Here is a 13,962-nt window from a genome sequence, read left to right as displayed (position 1 = left end):
AATCAGTGGTTCTGTTGATTTTGCTAGATTTGCACGTGCAAATTAACACTCCTCCATCCCCTCATTCTGCCACAGGAGACTATTTGCCCTCTGACTTTCCTGGGAGGTTGGCCAGTGGGGGAGCGTCAGTGAGGGGGAAGGGCCTGGCCATGGGTAGCTCTTTACTGAAGAGTAAGGGATTACCAGAGGAAATTGTAGGATAGGAGAAAAACATATTGAAACTGTATGCGAAACATCACCATTACAAATGTTTAAGAGAAACACTTTTGCACAGATTTTCCTTCTGGGCAACCTCAATTCCTAATCTGGTTTTCCATCCTCTACACCTGAGAGAGTAAGATCTCTTTAGATCGTGTGGGTAAAGGTTAATTTATTTTTTCAACTTACTCAGAATCGCTGGTCTTGCTTTATAATTCTGGCCTCTCTTACTTACAAGATGTAGCTAAGGCATAGCATAGTGGAATGCTTCTTAAAATCTGAATTCTATCTGAAATAAAACCATGGAGGGTGTTTTTGTTGTTGTTGTTGTTTTTGTTTTTCATTTCAAGGCAGCTAACCCTAGCAGAGTTTCACTTTCCTCTTTCTTTTTTAAATCTCGTGGAAGGAACTTTTGGAACACTTTACACACACGCGCGCGCGCGCACACCCACACACACACACACACTCCAGGGGAAAACAGTAATTCTCATAGCCTTAGCTTAAATCCATATTAAAGAATAAAAACCTTTCCCTAAATCTAACTTAATCTGTACAGGTTACCCTCTTCTCAGTGGAGATGATGGTTCCTGCAGATAGATGACTCATTTCTTTCGTTTACTCCCTGCTTTCAGATCATGCTCACAAGCCTACCTGTTCATAAGAAGTACGTAAAAGCAGGACCCATTATTGTGCCTTTTCCAATAACAAAGCCATCTACTCTTTAGGAAAAACAAAGAAACAACCCAAATAACCAACTATGGGAAGCTTTGAAATGAGAGTTGTTCCTGTGCCTTGAGCCAATTTAAATTTCCAGGAAGAGTGCTCTTTTCCACTGGTCTCTGTAACAGAATTTGGAAAATTTTCAAGTATTTATTTTCTCCTCTATCCAGAGGATTCACCCAGTCAGTGGCCTGGGAGGGAGATTGTCATTCCATCTGCACATGGAACAAAAATGCTTCCTGTTTATCTCCTGTGCTCAAATTGAAGCTCCTAAGAGCATACATGGTGGGAATCTTATTCACACCTCAGCCCTGGGGCTAGCACAGTACCATGCATAGAATAGGCCCTCAGTAAGTATGCATGGAATGAAGAAATGGAAGAATGAAGGAAAGAAGTTTGGACCTATGGAGATACAAAGACAGAGAGGTCATATAACTTGATTGAGGTCACACAGGTAATGAGCGGAAGCATTGGAAGTGGAGCGCAGGTTTCATACCTGACCCTTATGTTATCATACTCTGAGACATTATCTGGCAATGGGACATGCGGATACTTTGCCCCAGTAAGAGATTTAAGAAGCCTGCTCTAAGACCTGTTCTAAGGATAGTAAAGGGAAAGCTCAGTCCCGAAGCACCTGAGAAGCTGGCAGAGTATCAAGCCAATGACTTGGGGAGAGAAGGGGCTCTCAAGAGGCAAGGCCAGAATCCAGGTACAACCTATGATTAGTGTATGAAGAAGAGAGTCCTAGGAAAAGGGAACTATAAGTACAAAGATGCTGTCAACGGAACATGCTTGAAAAAGACAGGGACCAGCACAGATAAAGTGGAGTGGACACGTCGTGAGAGTTGAGAAGCAGGCAGGGCCCCATGCCTCTGGGAAAGTGTCTGGGTTTGACTCCATGGCAACAGGAGGCCGCTAAAGGGCCATAGAAAAGGAATAACCAGTATCTGACTTTAACATTTTAAAGTCACCCTGGCCACAGTGTGAGGAAGGGGACATGGCCAGAGGAAAGAGCAGGAGCCATTAGGCCCCTGCACACGGCCTGCAGGAGACCACTGAGACCGAGGGTGGGCTGGGACCGGAAGTGGCCCTTTACCCAGGGCGCCTATCTGGATCTGATTAGAAAGACTTTCCTTTCTGGGTTCCTATGTTCCTTCTCACACTCAGCGTTTTCTATGATCATGTGTCTGTATGTCTTACATCCCTGACAAGATTAGAAGTCACCTGTTAATCTTTGCATCTAGCATAGAACCCACAGGGCCTTGCTCAGACCAGACACAGAGTCAATTTTTATCTGAAGGTGAAGTCGCTATTTCAGTAGAGATTTTGATGGGAAAAAAAATTTTCATGGTAAATTCATATGAACTGACTATACATTTCAGATTTTGTCTGAACGATTTTTATTAATGTGTTTCCCACAGCACTTAATATTTTCTGCCTTATATTATGGCTATTTTCATACTTAGCTTATTTCCCCTACTAGATCATGAACCACTTGAGGGCAAATGACTATTTGTTTATTATTTTATACCTCAGTGTACATAGTGGGTATTCGATGTGTATTTATTAAATAGGTTAGGTCTAGGGAGATTTTTTTTTCCAATTTATGTCAGTTGCATCTGGGAGTGGTGTGCTGCTCCTTTAATGACCAGAACATAATCTCCTCCATGGATCCAAACATCTGTTTGGCTTTCTAAGAAACCTCTCAGCTCTTCCCACGGGTGGTAGGGCAGTGAGCATTGGAATTGGTACTGGAGAGTGTTTTTTCGCTAATTATCCTTACGTGTTCACACCTTGCTTTCTTTTAGCTCAGATTCCTCCTAATTCATTCTTTAGTCCTAAATAATAAAGTAGAAATAAAGTGATAATAAAGTAGAAAGCAAAAATAGCATGTTTTATTTGTGGTCTTGTTCACAGAAATAAGGTTCAAGAGATATATGGGAGTCCATGGGGTAGCAGGGGATAGAAGAGAAATGAACAGCTACATGTGTTCAGCACTGGACTGAAACAAAGACCCCAAGGTGGTAGTTAGCCCGAGATGAGTGAACCCAAGAGCAGGATGGGCCTTCCCTCCTTGGGTGTGGTCCTCCACCTTCCTTTGCCCTATGTACTCACTAGGCTGCGGGGGAGACGAGGAAGGCACGGAACAGGCTATAGCAGGTGTGAACATTGTAAGGAACATTTGCTGAGTGCCTCCTGAGGACCGGGTTACCCTAAGCACTTTTTATTATTAAACACACTCGGTGCTCACAATGACCTTAGGAAAGAGACTGCGATTGGATTGTCATCCTCCTTTTATGGATGAGGAAACTGAGGCACAGAAGTAACTTACTAACATAATTAGCCCAAGGTCAAGGGAAACTGAAGGGGCATTTCAAGAGGTGTGTCCAGAGCTGTTTATACTCATACAAAGATGCAAAAAGAAACAGATCATAGGTTCCAGAAGAATTTTTCTCCTCCTGTGTCTCTCACCCGCACAAAGTCAGTCACTGAACCCTGAAGCCAAGCGATAGTTTGAGTGGGAGGAGAAAGTGCTTCGTAGCAGCATCTCTATTCCGCTCCAGGAGTTACACAGGCCCTTTCTGAGGCAGCCCACTTAAACATGTTGACTTACCCTCCTTGGAAAATGCTTACAGAAATCATTTGCAACAGGGAACTATTTATAAAGACTCCAGACCCTGGTGGACTATTACAGGCTAACTACAAGGTTACTAAGGGCATGCAAGTTAGAGCCATTGAGGGCCAGGAAACAATCTTCATTAAAAATTAGAAGGAAGATAAGCCATAAGAAAGCAAGAAGAAAAATCCAAATATTTAAATAGTACATTTGACAGAATGCAGGGCACTTGTATGGCAGCCTAAGAAAACCTATCCTGGGATAAAGCAAGAACTCATTATAACTAGGCCACATGCAAATATACTGATGTCTTAAAAAAATGAAAGGGACTAACTCAAATAACAATGAAGGAAGACAAATATGCACAGGGGAAGGCATACCACTTAGGCATGTATTCCTGCTCTGCAAAAGCTGCGGAGGCTCAGACTTAGCAAGCTAAAGTGAACTGGGGCTGTAAATTCACACAAACTCCAGATTTATAGTCCAATCACTGTCTAAATGTTAAGTACCACTTAAAGATGCAAAACAAAACAAAATCCTAGAGGGAAACGATCTGTTCACTTCTTTAGCAGATTAAAAAGGAAATAACTCACTGATTTAAAAGGTAACAGGGATTAGTGTGATGCATGTCCATTGTTTGAAAAATGTAGCATTTAAAATTGGTCTAGAGGTTTAGGGTATGGGTGGGATGAAAACCAGTTTTTCTTGAGCTTGAGTGCTTACTGTTTAGGTAAGTGTTACCGACCTCATTTTAAATTTTAGATAATTAAGACTCAGCGATGTTTAACAAAAGAGAGAAACTTGTCTGAAATCATAAAAGTTGGTATAGAATAGAGCCAGATTGACACTAGACTATGTGTAGTTCTTTCTGCCACACTCTTTTTTTTTCTTTAATAAAAGCTCAAATGGAAGGTCAGGTTACTGACAGAGGTTAGACCCTTACAGAAATGCAAGGTTGCAGCTCAGCATTGTAAAAACAGGACATATTTTCTATTATCACTGAACTGGCTGGCATATTTCAGTGTTTTGAGATGATAATATAATATTGACAACAAGTGGCACTTTAATCACTTGTGCTGACGTAGAGTAGCACATTTTTATTTATTTCAATTGTTACAAAAACCTAGTATTCAGTTTATACTTGGCTTCCAAGATTGACAAAGATTATTTACATTGTAGCCTGATTCCTCTTCTTCATCTCTCTCCTCCATAGTCCATGCACCTGTGCCTGCTGCCTGCCAGAAGAGTGTGTGTGTGTGTGTGTGTGTGTGTGTGTGATCAAGGAAGGAGAAGTTCTGCCTGTTGGAGTACTTGTTGGAAAGTGATGAATCTGTGGTCCTCTTCATCAGAGGATTGTTCCTCAATCATCTAACAGCAGCTTTGCAGTTGCTGCCAAATACTGCTGATGTTCTCCAACAGCAACTTTATTGTTCTCTGGGCGCTCCGTATGGGATTCTCCCCTGTGCCGTTTCCTGGGTAGATGGTCTTATTGAGACATCTTCCACTCCACAGTTTTTCCTCCCCATCCCCAACTACAGCGAGCAACCCGTTCTTCATTGTCCTGCTGTTGGGGTTCCCTCATTTCAGTGGACTGCTCCTTGAAGAAAGGTCTTAAGAGAGCTGACGCTTTGGCAACCTCACGTTATACTTACCATCATTTTTTTCTACTTTTAGTGATGGAAATGCCTTCCCCTAGAAATAATTGGATGACTTTGCTCTTGTTACATTCACATCTTCCTATTATCATGCTGGTAATTAAAATTAGAATTATGTTGTTATTAAGCTTGCAATCTATTGATTAAAAATTCCATATTATAGCCATCACTTGATTTATCAAGATGTACCCTAACATTAGAGTGTTTTTTAAAAAATCATCTGTATCCACTGTCTCTCTAATTCACCCACATTTATACTGTGTTTGGACATCTCTTCCCCTTTTCCCTTTCCTTTGGAACTTAAAGTGTATTTTGGAGAGAGGAAACAAAACCTATGCATTTCCTATTATGAAGCAGTAATCGTGAAAGTCTGTTTTTGTTGGGATAGTTCTGGGATTTAAGTACAACCTTTTTGATACAATTATCTGAACTCTGCCTCCAAAACATTGAATATTGGCGAGGGCAAGACAAAGATGGAAGTCAGGTGGATGCATTAAATCATCATTTATGCCATTTTATAATCGCTGACAATTATAGCACCACCTTGACTGACACTTAAAATGTGTTGCTCTTCACTGAATCAGCAACTTGGGTTTAGTTACGAATGCTAATCAGAAAACAATAACTTTGAATCGACTGATACTCAATATTATTGAAAGTTCAGCTACTTTAAACAATATTTAAGGGGATTACCTGATGGATATAGGTCCCTCTCTTTTCCGAAGCACTCTAAAATCTATCTGTAGATGAAGTAAACTACAGGACAGCTGGGTATACAGACTACCACATACAGCCTACACAGCTGCTTGTTCCTAAATGACAACATTTTATTATACTAAGTGATGATGGTGTAGGAAACATCCTTCTGAAATAGGTGTGAGAGTTTCTGAAGGTGTTACTGAGAATGCTGTCCTCTTTACGAGGTCCCATGGAAAAACGTACTCTGTGATCTATCAGAATTAGTCATCGCGGTAATTCTACTGCACCATCCCCAGTTTGCTCGGTGATGTTGTCCTTAGCGGTGCTTTCAGAGTCTCCCAGGGTGCCTCCTGCTCCTGCTGACACGTGCTGCTGCCTGATGTCCATAAGAAAGAGAGTCTATGGGGTCAAATTTCCCAGAAGCTGATCCCAAGAGAAGAATATAAGAGCAAGTGATTTATTAAAGTGTTTCCAAGGAGGAACTTATAAGGAAGTGGGAGAAGCCAAGCAAAGGGACACTTTTAGGCAAAGTGAGAAGGATCATTTCAGCTTGATCTCACACACACACACACACACACACACACACACACACACACACACACACCCTCTGGAATGAAAAAGACCTAGAGTTTTTCCTGAGGCGGCAAGGCAGCCAGTCTTCTTGTCTGTGCACGTCACTGATCGGCTAAGGCTGCCTCTGTGGGAGTATAAGCTCCCAGGCATTTCCAGCTCTGCCAGGTGCTCCACTGGCTCAAGGGCAATCCTCTGAAGAGAGTTGCAGGTGCCAACCTCTATAAGCAAAACCACGAAGAAGCTAGGGGCAGGGCACCAGGCCAGGTAAAGGAACCCCGCGGCTCTAGTCTGAGCACTGACAGTGTCTGCTGCAGGGGCTATAATTAGAACGGTTTTCCCATCTTCCTCTAACATCAGGCAGATCTCATCATGCATTCCATCCTTCTCTCCCGGGTCACTCCTGGATATCTCTCTTCTCTCCCTGGATATCTCTCTTCTCTCTCTCTCTCTCTCTCTCTCTCTCTCTCTCTCTCTCTCTCTCTCACACGCACACAGAGCACGCTCTCCGGTGGAGATTTCCTAATATGACTTAAACTTGTCCCCTTCGCAGTCACTCCATATCCTCCTACTGTGGCTCTGGAACTTGGCAGACATCCCTACATCCCCAACCTCATCCTTAAATGTTCTCTTTACTGCATCCTCTTATGTACAACTATTGTTCATAATGGAATCTGTCGCCAGGAGGGTTCCGGTTTTCCAGAAGTCTTTTCAATAGTGGCTGCTGTTCTCTTCAGGATCCAGAGTTGGAGTGGGGAATTCTCCTTGCTCCCCATTGTTAATTTTGGACCATTTCTTTCCTCCCCCTAATCCTGAAAAGCCATTGATTTAAAAAATGGCATGCTGTCAGACTTCAACACCTTCAGCTCCTCCCTGTCATTTTCTCCTGATCTTTTGGCTCAGTGGTTCTCAAAACATGGCTGCACTGAGGAGTTTTTAAAAATACGGATGCCTAGGCTCCATTCTGAGAGATTCTGATGTGGCCATCCTGGGATTTAGGACTGAGAGAAGCTCCCTAGATGATTGGAGGTGAAGTGCATCTTCAGAGCCACTGTTGTAATCATCCCTTCTCATTCATTGAAAATGTTAGCACCTGGCTCTCTTTATGAGTAAACTGTCACCATTTTCACAGATTTCAATGTCCATGTTTATCACTTATTCAGTTGTATTCGGACCAATACCTCCTCCATAACAAATATTTTAAGTTTTATAACATCCATTGTTATGCTCCTTTTACCATTTTTAAATGAATTACATTGATATCCTCTAACAACATACACAGTATTAAAACATCAATATAATTACCCAAATGTAATCTGAGAAAAAACAATGTGTAATATAAATAATATGTACTTCAATGTATGACTGTCCAAGCTCAACTGTACAAGAAGACATAAACAAATAGTAATCTTCTTGCAATAAATATAGAATTATAGACTGAAATGGCTGTGTTATAATGTATGATTAAATACCATGCTGTCATTACATAATTTTTCTAAAATGATAAATTAACTTTCAGAAATTTTCAAGTAAATCCATAAAAACTTCTTTGATTTACATGGCATTTGCATTAATTGAAAAGGTAAAATATATATTAAAACTGTGCAAAAATACTTTATGTTAAAATAAGAACTAAGCTTAGATCAAATAGTCTCCCCGCCCTCCACGCCCCCTCCACACACACACACACACACACACACACACACACACACACACACACACAGATACTTATATGACTGTTTAACCGGGCATTCAAATCTACTGAGACATGAGGCAATTCTTTGATAATTGGGATCATCCAAAATAATTGATATTCTGGAATCCCAGCAAGAACACAGAGCAAGTGCCTGGTACGTGGTGCCTTGTTTTGTTGTATTTTGTGCCTTTAAATCAATGCAGCAGATCCAAGAAACAGCAGCCTCCTGAGCACCACACCCTCTGTCTGAGGAACAGCAGCTGTACGTGAAGCCTCCCCCCACCAGCCAGAAGAGCCACCACAGCTGTAAACAGCACCCACCAGAGGAGCTGCTGCCAACTGAGGAGCAGCTGCTACCACAACCACCTGAAGAGCAACCACGGCCCAAGGAGCCACTGCCACCCAGGGAGCAGCCACTGAATGACTCGACGTCTAGATATGTCAGTGAGATCAAACATGGGTAGACACAGAAACCCCCAAAGGAAAGAGAAGGAGGACTCTCCAGAAAAGCAGCTAAGTAATACAGAGGCATGCAACATGACCGAAAAAGAATTCAGAGTAAGGGTCATAGAATGCATAAACCAGATGGAGGAAAAAATCAATAAATATGCAAGAAGCTAGAAGAAACAGATGAAAAAGTCAACAACTTAAGTAAGACCCTAGAAGAAATGAAGAGTGATATAGTTGCAATAAAAAACACCATGGAAAGTATCAACAGTAGACTAGGAGAAGTGGAGGACCGAATTAGTGAATTAGAAGACAAGGAAGCAAAACACACCCAAACTGTACTGCAATTGGAGAAAAAAATTAAAAGATAGGAGGAGAGCCTAAGGGAGCTTTGGGACAACATGAAACGAAACAACATACGAATAATAGGGGTGCCAGAACAACAGAAAGATGAACAAGGATTAGAAAACCTATTCGAAGAAATAATATCAGAAAACTTCCCTGAGGTGGGGAAGAAAAAAGTCACACAAGCCCAGAGAGTCCCAAACAAGGTGAACCCAAAAAGACCCACACCAAGACACATCATAATTACCATGGCAAATGTTCAAGACAAAGAGAGAATCTTACAGGCTGCAAGAGAGAGACGGAAAGTTACATACAAGGGATCTCCCATTAGATTATCAAATGATTTCTCAACAGAAACACATCAGGCCAGAAAAGAATGGACGGAAATTTACAAAGTGATACAAAGCAAAGGACTGAATCCAAGAATACTCTATCCAGCAAGGCTATCATTCAAACTTGAAGGGGAAATAAGAAGCTTCACAGACAAAAATAGGCTAAGGGAGTTTATCACCACCAAGCCAGCAATGCAAGGAATGCTAAAGGGACTGGTATAAAAAGAAGAAATAAAAAGCTCAGAAAGAAAACAGCCACACAAAAAAAGAAATGGCTACAAACAAGTACCTTTCAATAATAACTTTAAATGTAAATGGACTAAATGCTCCAACCAAAAGACATCGAATGGCTGAATGGATAAAAAAACATGACCCATACATCTGCTGTCTACAAGAGACCCACCTCATTAGAAAGGGACTCACAGACTGAAAGTGAAGGGATGGAAAAATATCTTTCAGGCAAATGGAAAGGAAAAGAAAGCTGGGGTAGCAATACTTATATCAGACAAAATAGACCTCAAAGTGAAGGCCATAGCAAGAGATAAGGAAGGCCACTTCATAATACTAAAGGGATCAATACAACAAGAAGATATAACCCTGGTAAACATATATGCACCTAATGCAGGAGCACCCAAATTCATAAAAATACTCCTGGAAGATATCAAAGGAGAGATCGACAACAATACAATCATAGTAGGGGACTTTAATACACCACTGACATCATTGGATAAATCCTCTAGACAAACAATCAGCAAAGAAACAGCTATCCTAAATGACTCACTAGATCAGATGGACTTAATTGACATCTTCAGAATACTTCACCCCAATGCTACGGAATATACATTCTACTCAAAGGCTCATGGGACAGATTCAAAAATAGATCACATATTGGGTCACAAACAAAGTCTCCCCAAATTCAAGAAGATTGAAATCATACCAAGCATCTTCTCAGACCACGATGGGATAATATTAGAATTAAACTACAATAAAAACAACCCAAAATACTCAAACACTTGGAAGCTGAATAGCATGTTATTAAATATTGAATGGGTTACCAATGAGATCAAAGAAGAAATTAAAAACATCCTGGAAACTAATGACAATGAAAACACAACAATCCAAAACCTATGGGACACAATGAAAGCAGTCCTGAGAGGGAAGTTTATAGCTCTACAGGCCTATCTCAAAAAACAAGAAAAAATGGTAGTAAATCATCTAACTCTACAACTCAAAGAATTAGAAAGAGAGCAACAAGAAAACCCCAGAGTGAACAGAAGGAAGGAGATAACAAAATAATTAATATTCTGGGACCATCCAGAATATAGGAAGACTCTTATCATCCCCAGTTCTTGGCCACTAAATGCCAGGAGTACTCTCCCTATTATGAGAACAAAGAATACCTGCACAACTTTCTAAAACACCTTTAAGAGGAAGCTATTACCAAGTTGAAAAGTACTGACATGGATGATTCTTAGCCCTCCTGGCCTCTGGGTTCCCGACCCTCCTGGCTTCTTCCATCTCACAGGCCTCTTCTGTGTTGGACCTCCTGTGCTTCCCAAACTGTGCACTAGTCTGTCTTAACCAGGTTTGACCAAGGAGGCTTTAACTTAGGGGCTGTTTAGAGAAGTGAGTGCAGGTGAGTGGGAGCGGTAAAGGCCTGTGAAGCACCGGGAGATTCCCATCCGCCAGAAGCTGTTACCACCCTTAGGCCCCAGTGTGCAATTGCAGCAAGACTTAGGCCCATGACCAAGGGCTGCTGCTCAGGAGTCATGTTTGCAGGGAGGTGGGGAGGGGCTGACATAAACAGCGGCCACTATTGAAAAGACTTCTGGAAACTGAAACCCTTAGGGTGACAGGTTCCATTATGACCCACTACTCATTTGCTCAAGATAAAAACTTAGGCCACATACAAGACGCAACCAATGAATGAATAAAGTGAAGTAACAAAGAGTTGTTTCTCTCTTCAAATCAATAAATTTTTAAAAAGTAAAAATAAATGAGATCATATTATTCCTTATTTAAAATCTTTAGTAGTTTCTTGTTTAATGCAGAATGAAATCAACTTCAGTCATATCTGTGCTCAAAAATTACCTCCTCAAAGATGCCTTTATTACCTACCTGGTCTAAAATAACTACCCTCCTCTGTTAGTCACTCTCAATTCCATACCTTAATTTTCCCCTATCGTTTATTACTACCTGATGTTATAGTATATATGTTTATGTACTATTTGTCTCCCTTACAAGTATGCAAACTCCAAGAGGCAGAAATTTTGTCTATTTTGATCACCACTATACTGGTAGCTCATTGAACTGCACTTTTACCTTTCATCTAGTGGATACTCAATAAATATTCATTGAATAAATGATAAAGTATTATTTAAACATATATAAGTATAATTTATGAAATAGTTTGCCTTTCCTTTTTTCTGCAGGGTACTGTAAAACATATACAAATATATTTTGGCTTCTTTTTAACAAAGATAAATAACTTTGAAGCATGGTTTTAGATATTAACTTCACTTACTCTTGGGTTTATCTTTTCTTTCCTTCTTTCATTTTTCATTCCATCTTATTTTCTCTTACTTTTGTTAAAATCTAAATTTATCTTGTTGTATACATTTTTGTAAACTGCCTTTATCTCTTTCTGGAATAATATGTATCAAGAATTGCCCAGCTGCAGTGACTCAGTGGCTGGGCATTGATCTATGAACCAGGAGGTTATGGTTCGATTCCCTGTTGGGGCACATGTCTGGGTTGGTGGCTCAGTAAGGGGCATGCAGGAGGCAGCCAAACAATTATTCTCTCTCATCATTGACGTTTCTATCTCTCTCTCCCTCTCACTTCCTCTCTGAAATCAATAAAAATACATTTTTAAAAAGATGTATCATAAATTAATATCTATAAGGAGTGTTTTGAATATGTATGAGATAATCTATGTAAACTTTGTGTATGTAAATTTGCCACTTTCCCAACATGTGATTAAAACCTTTTTGGTTCCTCTTATTTTTAGAGTAAATCTAGACACACAGTCTAGGATTGAAAGTATACATTACACTGCAGGTTTATTTATGGTAATTTTCACATCAGATGTGATTGAGGTTTTATGTCTAAGTATGGGCCAAGTCAGTGTCAACTGAGCATGAGTGGACAGCAATTTATTTTATTAAGTCTGGAGGCATATCATGGTCAGGTAACAGCAAGCAGAACTCCTTGAAAGTGTTCTTACTAAATTTTAAAAAAAAAACCTAAACTCCAGGGTTAAGTGGAAAGTTGAGAGAACAGACAGGTGTTAGAGAAATCACTAGTATTTGGTTTCATGATAGCTAAGATAAACTCCAATAGAAGATGTTCCTTGAGAAGCCAAGAGGTTTTCATCTTCAAAATGTAGGGCAATCTCTGATAGTAACAAAAAGAAAATTAACTTATATTTGTATGAAACTTTAAAATGTTTGTATTATTTCCACCTATGTAAACTTATTTGATTTTTAGAGCACAACTGTGAGGAAGGTGGGGTAGATATTATTCATTTCAACTTTACAATCCAAAAGCAGACATTTAAAGGTGTTAAGCAACCTGCCCCAGGTCTCATAATTAGAGAGGTATAGACCAGAGGGTCCTGATTCTTCCTCCTTTCCTCTTCCAAAAAATCTCTGTGTTCCTCCCCCAAGCCCAGCGGACCTGAAGATGTCTTAACATTTTAACCTCCACATCATTGTTTACGCTGGAATACAAACCAAAGGTACCGTCTTCATTGTGTAAGGGCTTTACTGATTACTAAATTCAAAGTGGTCTTTCTGTTATCTGATATATTATAGCTTTTGTTATGTGTGACTTATTAGGTCACACATATATAAAATATATCCAAGGACACTTCAGCTTCTGAAAATATCTTCTAGCAAATAAAAATTTTTTTAATTGACTCTTTTCTTTTTAACTTTCATGTCTAAAAATCTATCACCTTGGATACTGAGTTTCGTCAAGAATGAATTCTTACATAGGGACTCTGCAGTGGAATGCAGGTGTTCAATAAATACCCAGTGAACAAATAAATATGTAAATGTTGGAAGTCAATTATGAAATAGCTTTTATATTACTTATTCCTACTTAAATTGTGTTTGTCTAGATTATACAAATGGTTTTGCCAGGTGAAGTTTTCTGCATGACAAAACACTTTACATTAGGTACAGACTTCGCATATTGCTATCTGCTTGAGCTAATTTGTGTACAGATATCAGAGAACCAAATTTGTTCATACTTTTAAGGCATGATGAGGTTATTCTTCAGACAGTCACATTTCATTACTGTAATGGGAGCCTGCATTTGACGCAGACATGCTGTCATTTGTTTTGGATCCACATGTAAATCCTCAGATTCTTAATAATGTACTAATTCTTGATCTTGAAAATACACTGAAGTCAGTTAGGCATCTTTATGAGTTTCTCTGCTCCTTGAGAATTTCTATAAACTTGATTTAAGCCCCAAATGCATGGCCAAAATGCTTTTCCTAATTTCTATAAATTCTCAGCAGAGAATTATGCCTCATTTCCTCCCCCTGTCACTTATGTGAAAAGCTCTGAGCCTTCTCTGTCTTTTTTTTTTTAATCTAGCAGTGAGCATTTTGTGAATTTTGTAGGTTTTAATGCAGATATGGTGTCTCTACAGAAATCCCATCACACACTACAC

This window comes from Myotis nattereri, assembly GCF_964212035.1.
Source record: "Myotis nattereri genome assembly, chromosome: 7".
Lineage (NCBI taxonomy): Eukaryota > Metazoa > Chordata > Mammalia > Chiroptera > Vespertilionidae > Myotis > Myotis nattereri.
The sequence above is the reverse complement of the archived record's forward strand: the minus strand, read 5'-3'. Positions refer to the sequence as shown.